The sequence below is a fragment of the Alligator sinensis genome, unplaced genomic scaffold (genome assembly GCF_000455745.1).
Source record: "Alligator sinensis unplaced genomic scaffold, ASM45574v1 scaffold62_1, whole genome shotgun sequence".
Classification (NCBI taxonomy): domain Eukaryota; kingdom Metazoa; phylum Chordata; order Crocodylia; family Alligatoridae; genus Alligator; species Alligator sinensis.
The window spans coordinates 2238783-2239245 of record NW_005842093.1 but is presented as its reverse complement, the minus strand read 5'-3'; the positions used below and the strand labels follow the sequence as shown (position 1 = coordinate 2239245).

At 44.7% G+C, this 463-nt stretch overlaps 1 protein-coding gene across 1 annotated transcript in view; it reads left to right on the top strand.

The window, feature by feature from the left end:
• Nucleotides 1-463, top strand: part of ADGRL3 (adhesion G protein-coupled receptor L3) — a 312615-nt gene that overhangs the window by 218992 nt on the left and 93160 nt on the right. The window lies entirely within an intron of this gene.

The window sequence follows — 463 nt, the reverse complement described above, 5'->3', positions numbered from 1 at the left end:
ACCCCCAGGGTAGGGGAGAGCACCACCTCCCTTGGGAGCCCGTTCCAGACCTTGGCCACTCTAACTGTGAAGAAGTTCTTCCTAATGTCCAGTCTAAATCTGCTCTCTGCTAGCTTGTGGCCATTATTTCTTGTAATCCCTGGGGGCGCCTTGGTGAATAAAACCTCACCAATTCTCTTCTGTGCCCCCGTGATGAACTTATCAAGATTAAGGCAAGAGGGAATCAGAAGGATCAAGTTTGTTAGGCTATGACATACCATAACAAGACATTTCTTTTTCTTTTCTTTATTTTTTTTCTGTTCTCCCTTACTTCTTCTTCTGTTGTGCCCCAGCTCAAGTCTGGGATTGTGCCCGGTATGCAAAGGCCAATAAAGATACCAGGGGTGAAAGTACAAAGAAAGTTTATTGCTAGCAATAAAAGGTGCGAGCGGAATAATTTCACGTAACAAGCACACCAGATTAC